Genomic DNA, 20,134 nt, shown 5'->3' with positions numbered 1-20,134 from the left:
CACAAATTCATGTGACTGAATGCTTATCAGAAATGCCTAATCTCCTCTCCTTCTCTCTGAATTCCAATATCCCAGATTTCTTTAGGGGAAAGCGTAATATAACCCTAACCCCAAGCACATGGGGGAAATAGGAACACTTGGAGGATGTGCATCCATGCATATAAGAGTTACAGGATTTCAGCAGGATGTTACAGCACATGCACTGATGGGAAACAAAGCAGTATATTTGCCCTTAAACCTTTGCAGGAGCAAATAGTATTGAAAGGGGCATCACATATAGCTACCTAGTTCCCACCACTGCATTTCAAAGTTCATTTGCATGTTGCTGCAGTGGGGCCAGATGTGTTTTCCTTTCACCCACTGTCTGTCACAACCATGGGCAGAGAGAGAGGCCCTGCTTTCAAATTAGATTTAGGCTGGTTTGGGTGAAAACATCAAATTGCAGGATTTCTCAAGAAACTACAGGATTTTGGCTATTGTTGTGTGTACAGTATATGGCTTTGCAAACCAGTGGCAGGAGAGCATTGGAGGCAGAGTCCATGGGAGCATGATCTACACAACTGGGCTGCAGAAACTAAAGAGGTTAGTCCTTGTGTTTTCTAGCTGTGGTGAAGATGGTTCTGGCAAAGGAAGAACTCTTATTGTTTTCCACAGGAACATGCGTGGGGCATCCATGAAGCAGTGCCAAGAGCCAGAGAGCAGCGCGCTGCATCTGCAAGAATGTCTAGCTGCCTGGCTCAATGCCCTGTGGGCGTTTAACTTGGACTGCCTGTTGCAAACATCTCCGTTCTGAAGCCGGGGTCAGCTGTAATGAGAAGAGAAGGGAAAGATGAGATAATACTAGCCGTGAATAACAGCCTGGCCAACCATCCTGGGCAATTCCTATTCTGTTCATTTGTTCCATGAGTGCAGTTCGGGGAATCTCTCGGATGGGATAACAAAACTATGGAGATTAGCCAAGGCCCAAGGAGGGAGGGAGGGAGGGCATTTTGTGTGCTGGGGGACAGAACATTCATTACTCATCTGAAATCTGCCACTTGGGGCTTCAGCATGTCTGAAAGCCTTACCCCATCCCAAATGGAGAATGATTGACATTGCTTAGGCGTAAAGGAAAGGCAGTTTGCACATGGTCAGCCACAAAGTAAGAATTGTGCAATGATGTGAAGAGAACCTGCCCTTAACTCTGTAAGCACACTTGCACATGGATGCTGCATAATTTGGTGCACATGTTTTCTTTTAAGTATGATTGCATGCATTTATTACGGCTACCTCTTTGGTCCTAGGGGTTTTTGCACATCACCAGGTGTGATCTGTACATGCAGGCACACTTTGCAGTTACACAGATGTCTGCACAAAAGCACAAAGTGGTGCTTCTCTGTTTGCAAACTTCTGTGAAAATGTGTATGTCACAATTCCTCCTTCTCTTTGGTTCAGCTGAGCTCCTTTCTGTTGAAGCCTGAGATATATAAGGATGCCAACAGGAGACTTACCTTGCTTAAGTACATTATGTTGGAAAGTACGAGTAACATGATGTCTGGTCTCAGACATCTACAAATGACTGATAAACCTTGAGGAACATTCAATAAATGACCTTCCTATGAGTTGAGAGCAAGATCTTAATAGACGATGGATCTCACTTTGGGATAAACCTTTTAAAATCAAGTTCAACTTGGATTAAGGAACCGTCATTACAAAAGCTCTCTCTTCTTATCAGCCCACTGTGCCGAAGAGAGTGTCAGGTTATGGGAACATATGCCACAGTGTGTGGGATTCAGGGGTGTTTTTTTATAATGCAATTACAGTAGTTTTATTACAGAACAGGCTATGTAATTCTCTCCACAACTGTCTCCCTTAACTTTATTTTTTAGAGAAAGATACAGAGTTGTTGTTTTAAAATATTTTTATTGGGTTTTATAAACAAGATAATGTTATACAAATAAGTATACAAAGTTTTCTCATGTCATTTGTATATCACAAAAATAGCATAATAAATGTGGGAAAATATCAACAACATATGTTTCATTATTAGTGGTCAATGTATGAGTTCTTGGTTCATGAATTGGTTTTAAACAATTAGGAAGAAGAGAGAAAAGGGGGAGGGGGAATGGTGAGGGGGTTGGGGTTGGGTGGTTATGCTTCTATCATGCTACCTAGTGGGGGGGGGGCGGGTTGTGTCAGCGTACTTGTAAGGGTTCTCTTACCATTCTCTTGCGTCCCTGCCATTCCCACAGAAATAAACACACAAACACAAATATGTTGGGTTAGTAGGATAAATTAGGCCACAACTTTATTGGTTACAAATGTGAGCGGTTTGGCTTAGGCAATTGGGTAAAGCCAGACTATATCCTGACTCCTGCCCATCTGCAGGAAGTCTCAAAAGGGTCGACCATCGGTAGGGGGAGCCCTATGATATACTTCAGGCATAATAGGCATAGGCAAACTTCCTGATATGCAGTTGAAGCCCTCCTGCAATATACTGCCTGCCTGGAGGAACCCTTAGAGCGCATCTAAAGTGTTTTGCATACATTGGCTGCGTTCACGCATCATAACAAGCCAGAGGACCACTAAGCTGATGCACACTGCTTGATTGCTCCTGCTGTGCTCCCCTTCTAGTGCAAGCAAGAGAAACAAGCGAGGAAGCCACAATTAAGTTTGATTTCCCACCCCTGTGGGTGGTTTGCTTCTTCCTAACAAGCCAGAATCACTGCCCAGCCTTAAACCCCAATCCCATGTTCACATATCACAGGGAGCTAACATGCATTTCTCCAATGAAAATAGGGACATCCTATTCCATAATGATGATGATGATGATTGTATGATTTATACCCTGCCCATCTGACTGGGTTGCCCCAGCCACACTCGGCAGTTTCCAACATATATAAAAACATAATAAAACATTAAACATTAAAAAAACTTCCCTGTCAGTAATTGCATAGGGGAACATAGGAAGCTGCCTTATACCAAGTCATACCATTGGATCTTGTCAAAAACCAGAAGCCTTTCTACTAGGTATAATAGGTGAAGAGATACCAAGAGAAGATAAAAGACTTTTTATGTCTGCAACGGCGGCAGCAAGAATGCTACTAGCCCAGAGATGGAAAGAAGGAGAAGTGTTTCCAGAGATGGAAACAGAAGAAGAATGGCAGGTGAAACTGATGGAGTGTGCGGAGATGGAGAGGCTGACGGGGAAGATCTGAAACCAGAAAGAGCAAGTATTTTCTTTCTTTCTTTCTTTCTTTCTTTCTTTTTAAAAATGGCACTTTATTTATATACTTTATAAAAGTTACAAAGACAAATCAAAAAGAATACAAAGAAGCGGAAAAAGAATTTTAACAAAACACAGAGAACAGAGAAAAAGAGGGGGGGGGACATACGAAAAACATATGTACAAACAATTTTTTAACAACCGACTTCCAATTATTTGAACATCGCTTTCCTTTATCAATTTTTATTTTATCCTACTTTATCTGATATTACTTAATTTCTTATAAATTTCCTTCTTATTTGCCTAATATCAGCATATATATGTACCATATTTTCCTCTAATCTCTTCGTCAAAAAATTCTATATTTTCTGTCTACACTTCAGTCAAAGCATATCACCAAATTTATATTTACATTTTCTTTGATTAAATAATTTTCTACATATTTTCATTCTGCTTTACATTTTTCTTTCGATATATTTCTAATCGCTGCTGTCATCTTGGCCAAATTCATAAATTCTACTAGTTTTACTCGCCATTCATGAATCATTGGTACCTTCTCTCCTTTCCAGTTTTTTGCTATAAGAAGGCGGGCCGCTGCACAGGCATATAATAATATATTTCTCCTATCATTGGGAACATTATCCGGTACCATACTTAACAAGAATATCTCCTATTTCTTCTCGAATGTAATACAGTAGCATCTTTTTAAAATTTTCATATACATTATTCCAAAATTCATATATTTTATCACATAACCACCAGCAGTGAAAGTAATTGCCTATTTCATCCTTACACTTCCAACAATTTTTTGAATTTGTTTTATAAATTTTTGCAATTTTATCTGGCGTGAGATGCCACCTATATACTACCGTATTTTCATCATATTTTCCTTTATGCTTGTACATGCCGTAAATTTCATTCCCTCCCTCCACAGTTTATCCCATTGGTCCCTATAGATTGGCCTGCCTAAATCCTGTGCCCATCTTATCATTGTACATTTCACTTCTTAATCTTTAATTTCCCACTCTAATAGATGATTATATAATTTTGCCAATGGTTTTAATTCATTCTCCAATAATATCTCTTGTAATTTGGATTTTTTATCCGAAAATCCAGCCTCTCTATGTTTGTTAAATAAGCTCTTCATTTGATGGTATTGTAGCCAGCTTGAACATTGGTCTTTAATTTGTTGGTATGGTTTTAGTATTAATTTCCCCTTTTCTTTTATTAATAAATCTTGGTATGTAAACCATTCCTTATCATATATTCTGCTGTTTAAGGCCGTGATTTCTACAGGCGAAACCCACCCACGGTGTTTTCAATTTTAAAATATGTTTATAATCCATCCAAATTTTTAATAATGCTTTTTTGAATGCATGATCCAAGAATTCCTTGAGATTTCCTTTTTTCTCATTCAATATATATAGATGCCAGCATGCGGTGTTTCTAAACCCTTCCAGATCTAATACTTCTTTATTTCTAAGTTTTATCCAATCTTTGATCCAACATAAGCCTGCTGCCGCATAATATATCTTCAAATCCGGTACCCCCACCCTCCTCTTTCTTTTATATCAGTTAGCAGTCTATATTGTATTCTTGCTTTTTTGCCCTCCCAGATAAATTTACTTAGATCCTTTCTCCAATTTTCAAATATATCCTTTTTATCTATAATAGGGAGCATTTGGAAGAGGAACAGCATTTTGGGGAGATTCTCCCCAGATCAAGTATTTTCTAAAGACTGGAGTAAATTTGTAATTTATTTAAAAGACCACTGTAAACAGTTAAAATCTTTGGCAGGGATGTAAAGTCACTTGTAATGTGAATTTTTTAATGGTAATTATGGTTATATAATAGGTAAAGGTTTTCCCAGTAGTGATGTATGGAAGTGAGAGCTGGACCATAAAGAAGGCTTATCGCCGAAGAATTGATGCTTTTGAATTATGGTGCTGGAGGAGACTCTTGAAAGTTTCTACTCCTGGCAACCTTAAACTTAGCTGCGAGAATATGTTACTGTTTTTATATGTCTTATTATTATTATTTTTTTAAGGTCTTATGTTAAGGCTGATGCGTTTGCTGCCCTGAGAACCTTTAGGAAGAAGGACAGGGTATAAATAAATAAAAAATAAGTATTTAGAGCTGTGGTGTAGGGCCTTTAAAGCTATGGTTTTCCCAGTAGTGATGTATGGAAGTAAGAGCTGTACCATAAAGAAGGCTGATCGCCAAAGAATTGATGCTTTTGAATTATGGTGCTGTGAGGAGACTCTTGAGAGTCCCATGGACTGCAAGAAGATCAAACCTATCCATTCTGAAGGGAATCAGCCCTGAGTGCTCACTGGAAGGACAGATCCTGAAGCTGAGGCTCCAATACTTTGGCCACCTCATGAGAAGAGAAGACTCCCTGGAAAAGACCCTGATGTTGGGAAAGATGGAGGGCACAAGAAGGGGACAACAGAGGACGAGATGGTTGGACAGTGTTCTTGAAGCTACAAACATGAGTCTGACCAAACTGCGGGAGGCAGTGGAAGACAGGAGTGCCTGGCGTGCTCTGGTCCATGGGGTCACGAAGAGTCGGACACGACTAAACGACTAAAGAACAACAATAGGTAAAGGTAAAGGGACTACTGATCATTAGGTCCAGTCGTGACCGACTCTGGGGTTGCGGCACTCATTTCGTATTATTGGCCGAGGGAGTTGGCATACAGCTTCCGGGTCATGTGGCCAGCATGACAAAGCTGCTTCTGGCGAACCAGAGCAGCACACGGAAACGCCGTTTACCTTCCTACCTATTTGCCGTGTTTCTCCGAAAATAAGACACCGTCTTATATTTATTTTTCCTCAAAAAAGCACATGGTGGCTTATTTTCAGGGGATGTCTTATTTTTATTACGTGCCCAGCCTCTTCCTTGGCGCCCTCCAGAATTGCGCCAATCACTAGGTCTTATTTTCGGGGTATGGCTTATATTGCGCAAATGCTTATAAATCCTGCTACGGCTTATTTTATGGGTATGTCTTATTTTTGGAGAAACAGGGTGTCTACTTACACTTTGATATGCTTTTGAACTGCTAGGTTGGCAGGAGCTGGGACAGAGCAACGAGAGCTCACCCCGTCGTGGGGAATCAAACCGTCGACCTTCTGATCGGCAAGCCCTAGGCTCTGTGGTTTAACCCACAGTGCCACCCGCGTCCCACATATACCGTAATAGGTAGGGTAAAAATGCAGTAAATTTAATCTTAAAGATGGAACTCATGGAGGGAGGAAAGGAGGTCTAAGGGTTTGAAATAACACTGTATTTTAATGTTTGGAATTGTTTTGTTTTATATGTATAATTTTTTTAAAAAAAACTTAATTGCAATTATGTCTGTCTATATCTATCTATCTATCTATCTATCTATCTATCTATCTATCTATCTATCTATCTATCTATCTATCTATCTATGATCTCTCTCTCTCTCTGTGTGTGTGTGTGTGTATTGGCTGCAGTTCTCACTCTGGGCCACCAGTATGCAACCGAAGGATTGAGAGCTGTTGTTCAATGATTGGTTAGTTTGTTGGACTTTGTTACTGTTACTAATTGCTTGACATTATATAAGGCAGCAAGCTAATCTGTTGTAGAGAGAGAACATCGAGCAGTTATAACTGCCGTAATAAAGAGCTGTTGCTTAAAGAAGCTGTGTCTGCCTCCCATCTTTCCCACTCTGCAACACTCTCCCTCCATAAAAACCCACCTGGAGGGCATCAGGGATGTCAAAGAAGGCTGGGCTATAAGCAAAAGCAAGCACGGGGGGCCTGGGCGGTTTCCCTCCCCATGATGTGCATCGCCGGGCAGGAGCAGCTCCGCGTGGCTTGCTGTGCCCGGGGGCCAAGGCAGCCTTCAGTGGCACCGGCAACCCGCCTCTGGAGGCGCCTCTTTCTTTCCCCTTGCCTTGCCCAGCAGCGCTGCCGCCGCCTAAACCAAATCCCAGCACCGCTGCTCTTGGGAAGGTACGATTCTTCCAGCCACTGAATGGGACCATACTCTTCCCGGCAGTTTCCTGACAGGCCTTGCCATGTTCCACGAGAGTCTGTGGGAATCCCCTGGCATGGGCGTGGCCAAAATTTTATGGGGCGGGGGGGAGAGAACAGAGTTATCTGTGACGCAATTGGTCAGTTAGTGACGTGTTTTTATTTATTTACTTGACTGCGGGGCCCCTGCTGACTGTCCTCCCCTGGTGCGTGGAAGTGGCACGCGAGGAGCGCAGCCAAGGAGGCTGCCTGCCTTCCCCTTCCTTCTTTCCCCTCTTTCTGCAGTGCAGCTGCGCTGCCTCGACTTGCTGCTCCCCCTGCAGCTCGCGGCGTGAATCTGGAAGTCCCCCGACCCCGACGACGAGCGCCCTCGCCGGCCGGCCTCCTCCTGCCGTCGCCGCTCGCACACTTGGCCCGAGGCGCGGAGGCTCTGCGGGAGAGGCGGCTGCTCGCGGCTCCTGGTCCGCAAACGCCGCGGGATCCGCCGTCGAGATTCCTCCGGAAGGTAGGACCTGGCTCCCTTCATCTCCGCGAGGAAGGTTGTGGGAATGAGCGAGCAGGCGGTTGCGGGAGGGCGAGCTGGAGGAGGCTTCCGCGGAAGTTGGGGGTGGTGCGTGGCGTGCGCCTCTTGATCTCCGTGCCAGGCTGCCACCTCAGCCTGAATTCCTGCCGCCCAAGGGCGAAAAGAAGGCTCTGGCCCGGCGGGCGCAGAAGGACGCCGCTCTTGGCACGGGCGGCCACGGGTGCGCGTCTGAAGCGGAATCCACGAGTTGCCTAGAGGTTGCTAAGACTTCCAGGAGTTACAGAACGGCTCCCAAGTGAAGGAAAGAGGCTGGGATTTTTGTTGCAACCACATTAATATGCCGCCAGTTAAGTGGATTACCCCCCCCCCCCAAAAAAAATGCTTTTTGGGTGGAGTTGTGATGATTTGGTTGCCCCTCCACAGATGGAATAATAATAATAATAATAATAATAATAATAATAATAATAATAATAATAATAATAATTTATACCCCACCCATCCGGCTGAGTTTCTCCAGCCACTCTGGGCAGCTTCCAACAGAACATTAAAATGCAATAATCTATTAAACATTAAAAGCTTCCCTATACTGGGCTGCCTTTAGATGTTTTCTAAAAATGATATAGTAGTTTATCTGTGTGACAGCTAATGGGAGGGTGTTGCGTGTTGCACAGAGTGGGCACCACTACCAAGAAGGCCCTCTGATAAAACATCAAACATTAAAAAACTTCCCTAAACAGGGCTGCCTTAGATGTCTTCTGAAAGTCAGATCTTTCCTTGACATCTGATGGGAGGGTGTTCCACAGGGTGGGTGCCACTACCGAGAAGGCCCTCTGCCTGTTTCCCTGTAACTTCGCTCCTTGCAGCAAGGGAACCGTCAGGAGGCAATCAGCGCTGGACCCCAGTGTCTGGGTTGAACGATGGGGGTGGAGACGCTCCTTCAGGTACAATGGGCCGAAGCCGTTTAGAGCTTCAAAGGTCAGCACCAACACTTTGAATTGTGCTTGGAAATGTACTGGGAGCCAATGTAGGTCTTTCAGGACCACTGTTATATGGTCTCGGCGGCCGCTCCCAGTCACCAGTCTAGCTGCCACATTCTGGATTAGTTGTAGTTTCCGGGTCACCTTCAAAGGTAGCCCCACGTAGAGCGCATTGCAGTAGTCCAAGTGGGAGATAACTAGAGCATGCACCAGTCTGCGGGCAGGTAGGGTCTCAGCCTGCGTACCAGATGGAGCTGATAGACAGCTGCCCTGGACACAGAATTAACCTGTGGCTCCATGGACAGCTGTGAGTCCAAAATGACTCCCAGGCTGCGCACCTGGTCCTTCAGGGGTACAGTTACCCCTTTCTGGACCAGGGAGTCCTCCACACCAGCCCCCCATCCCCCCAGAACAGTTCTTCTGTCTTGTCAGGATTCAACCTCAATCTGCCCTATAGAGAATGTAGGGAGAAGTGAAGTAGCCCTGACAGGATTTAATATAAATTAAAGAGGCACTTGTCTGTCTTCCCTTTCCTTCTCTTGTCCTTATTTCGTCCTCCAGGAGAGTATGTGGCTCTGCAGAGGCTGCTGCACTACAATTCCCATGATTCCATACCACTGACCAGGCTGCCTGCAAGGGATGGTTGTCTGAAGGGCCACATTCAGCCCGATTTAGCCTGCTGTCTATTTTCTGCTTGCAAGTGTAACTAAATTAGGAAAACAGGAGTGGGGGGGGGTCACAGCAGGGTGTTGGAAAATGTAGCATGAAAACATAGATCTCCTGACAGCTGTATGGCAAGCGGAAGGTGTTTTATTTGACAAGCATATGAGCTTTGAAGAAAATTGTATTTTGTAGGTGTAGCAAATGGAACTGCACCTCAGGGCTGTCTTCCAGCTACCAAAGTGTATTAGGGTTTGGGAACAAACTAGAAAATATTTAAACAGAACATTAAAACATGTTATTTTTCCAGCTGTGGGAAATTGTGGGTCTGTGCTTGGCAGAACTTGCACATATGATTGGGTATATTGGAACCAGCCAGACCTATGCTTAGATCTGATTATTTATTTGGGCATTTATTTCCTGCCCTTCTAGTGTAAATATACCAAGCAGGGTGGCTGATGACATATCAAAATTGCAAGTGCATTAAAATAGTAGAAAACTACAGCAGCTAATCCCCATGACGGGGTGAGCTCCTGTTGCTCGGTCCCAGCTCCTGCCAACCTAGCAGTTCAAAAGCACGTCAAAGTGCAAGTAGATAAATAGGTAAGGTAAACAGCGTTTCCGTGTGCTGCTCTGGTTTGCCAGAAGCGGCTTTGTCATGCTGGCCACATGACCTGGAAGCTGTACGCCGGCTCCCTCGGCCAATAACGCGAGATGAGCGCCACAACCCCAGAGTCGATCACGACTGGACCTAATGGCCAGAGGTCCCTTTACCTTTCACAGCAGCTAAAAAATCCTAAAGATGTTGGGCTGGATTCAGCTAACCTGGTGCACCAGCAGAAGGCAGCTCACAGACTCGCACTGCTGCAGTGATCCTCCTGCTTCTCCCAAATCTGCTCTGGAGTGTTGGGAGAACCCACAGAACATTTCACAGGGGGAGAGGGAAAATTGTTCCGCTGGCAAGCAGAGATATTGTACTAGTGCTGACGGAATGGATGTACTGTACTAATGTGATGTGGAATCCTACCCATTGTTCCAGGGGTTATGTTAAGGCTTGGAAATTGCATATGGCCAAATCCTTGGAGCCACCCTGTGGCTAGCGGGTGGGTGTGGGGAGAGAGCATCTCCAGCACTCCCAGAGCGGGTCTTGCCCAGCACGCAGGGCCTGGAGCTTCAAAGCCCATGGGAGGCCGTTCCACAGGGTGGGCGCCCAGGGGTAATGAGTGGACCCAGCGTGTGAAGAGCTTTTCAACGCTTTGCCTTGCTTGGGACTTGACTTTCACAGTTTCAACCAGCCATCCTTCGCCCGTGTACTGTTGAAATCACCCAAGTCACATGTGTGTAAAATGAGAGTTTACTGCAATAAAGGAGGTGTTGGCAGGAGCATTAATGGCTATCTAGAGTACAGGCAGTGCATTGTCAAGGTGAAAGCAAAGGGAAGAACAGAGACCTTGCAGGCCTGTTACACCTCTAAGAAGGACAGCCACCTCAAACTCCCACCCTATACACCTCAGTGTATGCACAAATCAGAATCCTATTCTGCCTCCTTTGTCAAAGTGCCCACACTAGGTGCTCTTCAGTCTGTTCTTGAAATGCTCCAAGGAATGAGATTCACCTTCATTCCCAATTAACCATTTATTTCACTGGTTAATTGGTTAATTTCACTTAAAATATTTCCTCAGTTGCCCCTTTCCTTTTATTTAAATGCATCATTGCTTGTTTTGTGCCTTCCGGACTTTATGAGGAGTAATTCATACTTTTATTTTTTGCTGACGTCTGTCCATGTGCTCCCTTGTGGGGGTTTTCCTCTTCCTGGGCTGTTTATAATACAGTGGTACCTCTGGTTAAGAACTTAGTTCCTTCTGGAGGTCCGTTCTTAACCTGAAACTGTTCTTAACCTGAAGCACCACTTTAGCTAATGGGGCCTCCTGCTGCTGCCGTGCCACCAGAGCACAATTTCTGTTCTCACCCTGAAGCAAAGTTCTTAACCCGAGGTACTACTTCCTGGTTCAGGGGCGTAGCCAGGATGAAAATCAGGGGGGCCAAGGGGCGGGGGCCAAGGGGCGGGGCCACATCGGAGCAGCCCGATTTCGGGCTGCTCCGACTCCCTCCTCCCCCTCCGCAATCGGCAGGGACAAGGGGGAGCCAGGATCAGCCCGAAATCGGGCTGCTCCGACTCCCTCCTCCCCCTCCGCGATCGGCAGGGACGAGGGGGAGCCAGGATCAGCCCGAAATCGGGCTGCTCCGACTCCCTCCTCCCCCTCCGCGATCGGCAGGGACGAGGGGGAGCCAGGATCAGCCCGAAATCGGGCTGCTCCGATCCCCTCCTCCCCCTCTGCAATCGCTGGGGCAGGTGGAGGGAAAGCCCCAGAGCCGCGCAAAGCAGTTGCCTGGCTTTCCCTCCGCCCGCCCCACAGCCAGCCGGCTAGAAGGGACGTCTCCCTTCTCCCTTGCTGGCTGTGGGGCGGAGGGAGGGAAAGCCAGCCAAACGCTTTGCGCGGCTCTGGTGCTTTCCCTCCGCCCGCCCCACAGCCAGCCAGGGAGAAGGGAGACGGCACCGGGCGGGCAGTGGGGCAGGCTGGCCAGCGGCCCTGCTTCTAGGGGGGGCAATTGCCCCCTCCTGCCCCCCTGCCTACGCCCATGTCCTGGTTAGCGGAGTCTGTAACCTGAAGCGTTTGTAACCTGAGGTACCACTGTAATCTCCTTCAACTTTTCCTTTCTAGAGTGGGCTTTCTGGTGCTCTTTATCTTTCTAACCCTCCTCAGAATTCCTTCCAGCTTGTCAACTTAGCAAAGGCACTTCTGTTTGCTCAGAGGGTCATGGGATGCTCTGAAACGGGAGCAATTTTCATGGTTGCTCTGCAGCGAATTGGCTTTTGATCTAAAGTCAGGAGATTCGTAGATTTTGTCTGAAAAACTCCTGAGATGCGCCCCCCCTTTCTGCTTCCCACCTTCTACTAAAGAACAGGCATAGGGCAGCCGATGCCACAAGCTTGCAAGGGGCTAAATTTTAAGTAAGGGCAGCTATTGTTTTGTCAGAAGCCCTGCAGGGCCAGGAGTCCCCAACCATTCATATAAGACCATCCTTCAAGGGGTGGGGATCTATTTCCTTCTGAGTAGCCTTCGGGGGGGGGGGCAGGAGCAGAGGCAGAAATGGGCAGCACAATCCATGTATTTTCCTCCTTTGTACAGGAGGCTAGTTTCTGCAAATGCTCACCCAGCCCCGACCAACTTCTGTCCAGGCAAAAGAGGCATCGTCAGAATTACCAGAGTCCAGAGCACATTCCAGCTAGGCAGAAACACACCAAGGGGTTGGGCAGCAGCAGGAGGTGCATCTGCTGAGTGTCTGTTTCAGCTTTCTACCAAACCATGTAAAGCTTTCTCCTGCACTTAATAATGATAATAATAATTTATTATTTCTACCCTCCCCATCTGGCTGGGTTTACCCGGTCACTCTGGGCGGCTTTTAACAGAACATTAAAAACAGAATAAAACTTCCAACATTAAAAAATTCCCTAAACAGAGCTGCCTTCAGATGTCTTCTAAAAGTTGGATAGTTGTTTATTTCCTTGACATCTGATGGGAGGCCATTCCACAGGGCAGGTGCTACCACCGAGAAGGCCCTCTGCCTGGTTCCCTGCAACTTGGCTTCTCGCAGCGAGGGAACCGCCAGAAGGCCCTCGGCACTGGACCTCAGTGTCCAGGCAGAACAATGGGGGTGGAGACGCTCTTTTAGGTATACTGGGCTGAGGCCGTTTAGGGCTTTAAAGGTCAGCACCAACACTTTGGATTCTGCTCAGAAACATACTGGGAGCCAATGTAGGTCTTTCAAGACCAGTGTTATGTGGTCCCAGCGGCCGCTACCAGTCACCAGTCTAGCTGCCGCATTCTGGATTAGTTGTAGTTTCCGGGTCACCTTCAAAGGTAGCCCCACATAGAGCACATTGCAGTAGTCCAAGCGGGAGATAACCAGAGCATGCACCACTCTGGTGAGACAGTCTGCAGGCAGGTAGGGTCTCAGCCTGTGTACCGGATGGAGCTGGTAGACAACTGCCCTGGACACAGATTGACCTGCGCCTCCATGGACAGCTGTGAGTCCAAAATGACTCCCAGGCTGCGCACCTGGTCCTTCAGGGGCACAGTTACCCCATTCAGGACCAGGGAGTCCCCCACACCCACCCGCCCCCTGTCCCCCCAAAACAGTACTTCTGTCTTGTCAGGATTCAACCTCAATCCATTAGCCACCATCCATCCTCCAATTGCCTCCAGGCACTCACACAGGACCTTCACCGCCTTCACTGGTTCCGATTTAAAAGAGAGGTAGAGCTTGGTATCATCTGCATACTGATGAACACCTAGCCCAAACCCCCTGATGTTCTCTCCCAGCGGCTGCATGTAGATGTTAAAAATCATGGGGGAGAGGATGGAACCCTGAGGCACCCCACAAGTGAGAGCTTAGGGGTCTGAATACTCATCCCCCGACACCACTTTCTGGACACGGCCCAGGAGGAAGGAGCGGAACCACTGTATAATCGTGCCCCCAGCTCCTCTAGACATTCCAGAAGGATTCCTTGGTCGATGGTATCAAAGGCCGCTGAGAGATCCAGAACTAGGAAACAGCTCTCACCTTTGTCCTTGGCTTGCCGAAGATCATCGACCAGTGCGACCAAGGCAGTTTCAGTCCCATGATGAGGCCCGAATCCTGATTGGAAGTGATCCAAATGGTCCGCATCCTCCAGACGTGGTTGAAGTTATTCAGCAACCACCCGCTCAATCACCTTGCCCAAGAATGGAAGATTTGAGACTGGGTAATAGTTGGCCATATTGGCCGGGTCTAAAGCTGTTTTTCAAAGAAGTGGTTTAATGATTGCCTCTTTCAGTGGGTCTGGGGAGGCTCCCTCACAGAGAGAAGCATTCACCACTCTGCGGAGCCCGTTACCCAGCCTTTCCAGGCTCGCTTTTATGAGCCAGGATGGGCAAGGGTCAAGGAGACAGGTGGTCAGTTTCACTAGTCCAAGCAGCCTGTCCACATCCTCGGAGGTAACTTGTTTTCCGGTTGTCCGACTGGCTTTCAGCATGTCTTTTGTGAGGTCCCCACTTATCCCGTATCACATCCCTCACCCACTCAGCCGGTTTTTCTATTCAGCGTATCTGTCTTCATCCGGTCCACTCACCACAGTTCTTCTTGCTCACAGCTTCTCCTTTCTTGTTTGCTGATCTTCCTTTCTTTGTTCTTCCTATGTTTCCTGTTTCTTAGGGCCCACTCTTTCCTCTGCTCCCTCATCCTGCCTCTGGACTCGCTGCCACTTTGATCAGGAGCCCTTAGAAGTTGTTGGACTACAGCAGCCATCATTCCTGGCCATTGGTGATGCTGGCTGGGGCTGAAGGGAGCTAGAGGAAACAACGCCTGGAAGGTGCCCTGTTGGCCAGCCCTGGATTAGTTTGTTTCATCCTGGGCTCTCCTTTTTCTAGAACTTCGTAGTAAGGAGAGCAAATCCCATCATTTCTCACCATTGGACATGCTGGGATGCAAGGGAGTTGTAGTCCAGCAATATTATAGTTGTTGTTATTATTATTTATTCAACTTATACATCGCCCTATACCCAGAGGTCTCGGGGCAGTTCACAACAAGACCACAACATATAAAATCAAATATCTGAAGGGCCGCAGTTTCCCCTCCCCTCTTCAACACCTTGTGTGAGGTTTTCCTAGCCATACTCACTGGCTGCAGGCACACCATACCTTAAAGCACGCACACACCTGAGTCTTGGGAGCTGTTGTTACACCTCACCATTCCCAGAACCCTTAGCAAACTACAGTTTCCAGGTTTCTCTTTTGGGGGTTGGGGTGGGGTGCTTTAAATGTATGATATATACGCAACCATGTTTTACTATTATTTAGATGCGGCCCTGTTTGGAAACATGCTGTTTGCAGTCTCCCTCCTCACTAGTTCTGCGCTATTTTTCTAGGGAAAGAGGTACCAAAACGCCTCCCTTGTTCCTGAGAGGTGCTGGAACTGAGTTCTTGCAAGTTCTGGCTGAAAAAGAGCCCTGCCAGTAATGATCAGTTTGTGAACATGATGTGAACTGATACCCCAGCAGCTCAGGTGGTGAGGGCTGGTTGGTAGGGGGTTTGCAGACAGACAGGCAAGCAAATGGCAGTTTTCAGTCCCTTGTTTAGTCCATTATTAGATTAGGTGTATTCCGGGAAGGGCCTATGGCTCAGCTGCAGAGCATGAGCTCTTTTCTCTGAGAAGAAGCAAGACTTTCCCTTTTCTCCCAAGGAACATGCATTATTTGTAAAGATAACATTTACAATGCTGCTGCAAGCAGCTGTCTTTAGAGCAGGCATCTCACTCTATGCCAGCTGGTTAGTGCGTATAACCAGTCTAGGCCCGTTGTCCTTGACCTCAGCCACATGCACACCACACGTCTCTCTCCAAAAGAGAGGGTGTACTGTTCCCCCCAAGCCCCTGCTTTATGAAGCACATCCTCCCTTGACATCTCCACTAGATGCAGCTAGCCAGGAAAGGACTCTGCAGCCTGGAGAGCTGCTGTCTGTCTGCGTAGATAGTGCTAGCCATGGGGGAACTGAGTTGCTGTAAAGCAGATTTGTATTCTTGGGTATTTGACCGCCCTATCCCTCAGTTTGTTGTCCAAGGTAGAGAGATATTTTGCAGAGGAGACACCCAGTCTGAAGCCAAAGGGGGCAGTTGCTAACACTGCTCAAGGATAAACATTAGCTGTGCAATCTGGGGGTGGGGTGGGGAACATTTGGGTGGGGAATGGAAATGTTTACATGGAAAGCAGAAAGGAACAACAGAATTGGCTGCAACAAGTAATGAAATCCAGATCGCCCCCACCCTGCAAGAAAGGGCCATGCCAGCATCTCCCCAGAGGGAGCCAGAAACTTTGCAAAAGAAAGATAAGTAGGTTGGGGTGAGTAATGCTGTGGCTGGAGGCATGTTTATTGGCACCTGGTTCTTGGGGAGACACCCCCCCCCTTCATAGCGGTTTGGAGAGGGGGAATGAGGGTTGGTTCTCAGGATGGTGGGACGTGGCACACTTGCAGGGACTGGGGGTGGGAATGGATTTGGCACCTAGTAATACACGGCACAGCTGGCCAAAGCCTCTCTAAGTAGGAGAGCCACATTGCAAAAATCTTCACGCAGCTCAGAATCGAAAACACAGGCAGCCGTGGTGTCGCTGCTCCCCTCCTCCCAGGCCCACTTTCCAGCAGTTCCTGCTGCTCTTTCTGAGAGTGTTTGGGTTCTCTGTCCAAGGCTGCTGTCTCTGAATCCCACTTGCTGGATTACGAGTGAGGAAAGGGCTCTTGCTCTCAGGCTCGGCTTGTGGCTTCTAGCATGCATCTGGTTAGCGACTAGGGGAATGGGATGCTGGATCAGACACAGCTTTGGTTTGTTTTAGCAGGGCTTTGCTTATAAGATCCTCAAATCCTAAGGACAGAGGGCAGCTCTCTGGTCAAGGACATCTGGGTGTAAGGTCTGCCTTTGACAGTGGCCCAGTGGGTAACTTGGGGGCAAATCACTATATCTGCATAAGTCCCCACATACATGCAGAATTATTCCATTTGTTTCATAGGTTAGGTGAAGTGGAATAAAAATTATAAAGCACTAGCTGTTGCTGTGGCTGAGGCTAAGAATGGACGTGCGTTTTGTCTGTAGATAAGACACAGATAAGGGGGTTGTAGTGAAAGTAGAGAAGGTACCCATGGCCCCCCATTTCATGGTCCCCCAAGGGCGTTCTGGTAAATCCTCCCACCCCGTCCCAACCCATTGAGGGTCCCCGAAAGCCATGGGTCTCCTGCACTCTCTGCCAGCGTTCCCCCCCTGCCCCCCGCATACCTCATGGTCCCAGTGGGACCTGGTGGGCCAAGGGGCAGGATCCGGCCGTCGCCCTTGGAGCATGAGTCGCCGTGGTGGCAGTTCCAGCATGCTGAGTTTGCTGATGTCAGGATCCGGCCCCCGCCCTCGGAGAAGGAGTTGCCAGGTAGTCGCTCCCAACAGCCTCTGTTGTGTGATGCATGTAGTATAGCGTCTGTCACATCGATGCCCAATAGATGGCGCTGTGTGGAGTTGTGTTTTCGAAAAACAGTTTTACCTGCCACAGGTGAGACATCTGTCTACACAAAGTGTATGCAAACACTCACGTATTCGCATGTGATGTTGTCTCCAAATTTCAACGCACGCTCAATCGGTTTTGGAGAAAAGTGGAGACACACAAACATGGACATTTTACATTTATATATACCATATATAGATGCTGACACGTCAGAGTGCCAAATAATGCAGCAAAATACTTTAAAGACTGGCAAGTGTATTATGGCATAAGCTTTTGCAGACCACCCCACTGGAAATAATGAGCTGGAAGCATTGTTTTTCAGAAATAGTTCCTTTTTTGCATTGTCAGTCTGAAGCAAAGCTGGCAATGCAAAAGATCCTCTCCTGCCAGTGGCTTGAGCTGCACCAGCAAAAGCAGGAGGGGGAATATTTTGGGTCACCTGATGATTGACACTCACCTACAGGGATGCGGGAGGTCTGGGTCCAGCTTGCTAGCCAGATCCTATTCCAGACCTCACCCCTAAGTTTGGAGAATCACCAGGATAACAGGAAATACCCTTGTCTTGAGAGACTTTGGAGATCCATCATCTTTCAGGGAATATTGGGTTAGAAGGATTAAAAGTCTAACCTGCTAGTATAATACTGTTACTTTATTCCACCTTCAGAAGTAACCAAGCAGAGAAGTATTGCTCAGTTGGAAGAGCTCTGCACTTCTCTTCCATTTTTCAGTTAATCATGCATTCTATGTGTGTGGGCAAGCAAGCAACCTTCTAAAAACTTTGTTGCCATGATATTTGAGGTCTTGTTTAGAAGGCAAGAGCTGGGCCAAGAAAACAAGCCATAGCATATTTGCTCCTAGCAGTTTTGCCCATCCACAATACTTATTTGAGGTGTGTCCGTTGCTTGGCCGGAGAACTGCATTGCAAAATTTAGAGAAGTGCAAATGTCAAAGGTATTTTGGTTTGTGTAATGTTTGAAGAAGTGCAATTTAGGTAGGTATGCATTAAAATGTGAACCAAATCGAATGCTCCCCTAATTGAATTGTAACCCAACCCCAGCCTCGTTATGCCATTGTATGCACTTGGTGAGGGGCAGCATCGCTACATGGGTGGACAGAGAAGTTACCCAAATAGGAAATTGCACCTTAATAGCATCTTTAAGCAAGAATGGTTGCTTAACAACAATAGCTAATAGTATATTTAAGGAACATAGCTCTTGGCCCCCTCACTTTCACTGCTGCCGCCCATATAATTTCTTGTTTGTCACCCTGTGGACATCTCCCTCCTATTTGTAGTCAGCTGAAAAAGCAAGAGGAACAAAGATCAGCTGGTAGTTCGAGGCTCTTTTCTCTCTCCTCGGCAGAAACCTCAACTTCTCCTCCCACCCATCTTCTTCCTCTTCTATCTCAAAATTCAGTTTTGTTGGTTCAGCAGTCTTCTTTCCCGTAGTTGTTGCATTTCCTTCAGGGTTGCAGTTCTCCTCTGTCATTTCCAGAATTTCCCCTAAAATCAAGTCACAGCATGCGTCTTCTTCTAGTCCTTCCCCTGATTCTTCTTCCTCTTCTTCCTCCCTGTATTCATATGGATCATCCATTTCAAAATTCAGTTCTATTAATTCATCAATCCTCTCATCCATGCTTGTTGCAACACCTTTAGGATTGCGAATTTCCTCTGTCATTTCCAAAATTGTTGTCAAAATCAAGTCCCACTGTGTACCATTCTTCTCACAGTCCAGAACCTTCTCTTCCTTCCTGTTGATACTTTCCACCTCCATAATTGTGGCAGAGCAGGAAGTGGTATTGTTGTTGTCCTAGGTGGAATCTTCTTTCTTGTAGCTTGAATCCATTGCTCCGTGTCTGCTTCTCTGGAGCAGCAGAAAACAACCCTTCACCCTCTTCTATATGACATCCTTTTATATATTTGAACATGGCTATTATATCACCCCTTAACCTTCTCTTCTCCAGGCTAAACATACCCAGCTCCCTAAGCCGTTCCTCATAAGGCATCGTTTCCAGGCCTTTGACCATTTTGGTTGCCCTCTTCTGGACACGTTCCAGCTTGTCAGTATCCTTCTTGAACCCTGGTGCCCAGAACTGGACACAGTATTCCAGAGCAGAATACAGTGGTACTATTCCAGAGCAGAATACAGTGGTACTATTACTTCCCTCGATCTAGACGCTATACTCCTATTGATGCAGCCCAGAATTGCACTGGCTTTTCTAGCTGCTGCATCACACTGTTGACTCATATCAAGTTTGTGGTCTACCAAGACTCCTAGATCCTTTTCACATGTACTGCTCTCAAGCCAGGTGTCTCCCATCCTGTATTTGTGCCTTTCATTTTTTTTGCCCAAGTGTAGTACTTTACATTTCTCCTTGTTAAAATTCCTTGTAGCAGGCAGGACAGGAAGAGCACCAGGTTTGGCACTGCAGGTTTTGCCACCCTGTTTGTTAGTCCTCCCCAGCCGCCCACTAGATTTCTCAAAAGAGGCACTCTAAGGTTCAGTCTTCAGATTGTTGAATTGTTGGCAGAATCCAGACGGGGAGCAACATGCAGATGCTGCAGCCATCAACCTGGTTTTATACAATTGCTCGGCCAGTTTAAATTGGTTGTGCAGAGTGTTGTGTTCACATGTGCTGGAAAGTGGGTTCAAGTGCTGCCTGAAGAGGCCTGAAGAGAGGCTGAGGCT

At 46.9% G+C, this 20,134-nt stretch overlaps 1 protein-coding gene across 3 annotated transcripts in view; it reads left to right on the top strand.

Annotated features, from left to right (window-relative positions):
• Positions 1 to 7,138: 7,138 nt before the first annotated feature.
• The window catches only part of SORBS3 (sorbin and SH3 domain containing 3), a 69,245-nt gene continuing 56,249 nt past the window's right edge, over positions 7,139 to 20,134 (top strand). The window contains exon 1 of one of the 3 annotated variants that reach the window (XM_060268343.1): positions 7,139 to 7,712. The gene's annotated coding sequence lies outside the window, so the exon portion shown is untranslated. The remainder of the gene's footprint in view (positions 7,713 to 20,134) is intronic. The other 2 variants (XM_035138900.2, XM_035138896.2) reach the window with 2 other exon arrangements.

This window comes from Zootoca vivipara, chromosome 15 (genome assembly GCF_963506605.1).
Source record: "Zootoca vivipara chromosome 15, rZooViv1.1, whole genome shotgun sequence".
Classification (NCBI taxonomy): Eukaryota; Metazoa; Chordata; class Lepidosauria; order Squamata; family Lacertidae; genus Zootoca; species Zootoca vivipara.
Note: the sequence above shows the minus strand (reverse complement) of the source record. Positions and strands in the feature narration are given on the sequence as shown.